Below are 1,966 nucleotides of genomic sequence, written 5' to 3'. Positions count from 1 at the left end.
GACTTAAACAAGCTCCTATATCTTGTTAAAAAGTTATATTTAAGTTAGTCTTGTCTTATTTCAGAGATATTTGCAGTAGAAACCAGACCAAACATACTTGGTACGGTTTTGTGTTTTTGCAGTGTGTAAACAGGAAGTGCCATCGGAGAGCGTTTGCGTGACTTGGTCTGATTCTCCAGCATCATTGCACCAATACCCGAATCCCGATTCATTATCTTTGCTAAACTGACCCGTTTCTGGATTTCCACAGTGAAAGTTTTCTTCTGCTTTGCACTTTCAAAGCTCRGTTCCCAATGCAGACTCCTAGCAAGGCCATGCTGGACCAGAGTTAGSCAAAACGAGGCTGGCCAAACATTTGAGACCATTTCTACCAAGACCTTTACCAATTCCACCTCTTGGTCTGTTTTAAATCTCAAACAGCAAATACTCGCTCTTCTTTTACGCTTCAAACATTCAAAGTTCCTGTAATTCTACTTCCACTTGGCTCAGAGAAAAGATCACGCTGGCATCTGAACTGCCTGAAGCCAAACTCGGTTTTCCTCTGCAAAATTCAAGGCATTTCTGATGACTTTCAAGCAAACCAGCTGACAAAACTCTGACCTTTCCGTCAACATGTTATCTGATAACTCATTGTTTCTTATTTCCCCTGAAGTTAAAACTCCAGATCAGAATGCAAACCAACATCAGAAACGTTTTACTGCATAGCTCTCCTTCCAAACATTCGCAAACAGCATTTGATAATAAATCTCTTCAGATAAATCAGTGAGAGCGCCAAACAAAGCTAGATTAGAGTTATAACTCCGGTTATAAACRACCAGTTTGGCCCAGCATGGTCCTGCTGGGGGGAATCGGCTGCTGCATATCCTCAGGTTWAACCTGAACTATTTAAAACATCTTATCCCCTGAAGCAACATTTCACTTAGAGATCAGCATCATCTCTAACTGGGCTTTGGTAACAATCTCACAACACCTTAAACTTGTGTTGACARACCAATAATCATTATTTAATCTAATTAAAACAGTCAAATAGAAATAAATTCACTTAAACTARCCCAAACTGTAGGTTACTGTTGCAGATCCAGACTTCTAAACATCTGCAGTCTTAATTTCCTCATCTACTTCATGGAAATTGTTTTAAAAAATAGCAAAAAACCCAGCATGAAGTCTCTCAGATGTGCTGCAGTTTGAGTTGCAATGTTTTAAAAGAGGATCAGAACCATAATTAACGCAACTGAGAGGTACTTCAAAATATGATGAAAATAATATGCGATTATATTTAGCATTATGCAAATTTGGTGCTGCACAGTGGTTGGTAGCGCTGTTGCCTAGCAAGAAGGTCCTGGGTCCGCCTCTCACCCAGAACGTTAGCTGGAGATCGGCAATAGCACCTCCTGACCCCAGTAGGGACAAGGGTGTTAGAAAATGGATGGATGGATTATGCAAATTTGGGGCATTTTATGGATATTTATCCATAAAATTTACTACTAAAAAAAGAAAAAGAAAAAAAACAAAACAATGAAATTACAATAATATAGTCATAAAATTTCAAGAATAAAGTTAATATTACAAGAATGAAGTCATAACATTATGAGAATAAACTCGTACAAGAATTAAGGTGCAATAAAATGAGAATAAAGTCATAATATTGCAAGAATAAAGTCATAACAAAGATAAAATCATAATATTTAGAGAATAAAGTCATAATTTGTGTAATACTAAAACTTTRTTCTCATAACTTATTATTTTCTTAGCGTTGCCTTAACACGGCGCTGCAAAGTACAAATGGTTTGTTTATTGGAGTGAAATTTATCACTCCATCCACACGGGAATGGTTTTGTAAAACAGACTGCYGGTTTCAAAGACACGATCGTCCACACGCGACCGTTTCCGAAGATGTTTTTATCCACACAGAAACAGAAAGACCAAGAACCAAAATGTTGTTTTTASTCCCCCGAACCTTTAACCT

Source organism: Poecilia reticulata, linkage group LG11 (genome assembly GCF_000633615.1).
Source record: "Poecilia reticulata strain Guanapo linkage group LG11, Guppy_female_1.0+MT, whole genome shotgun sequence".
Lineage (NCBI taxonomy): Eukaryota > Metazoa > Chordata > Actinopteri > Cyprinodontiformes > Poeciliidae > Poecilia > Poecilia reticulata.
Note: the sequence above shows the minus strand (reverse complement) of the source record.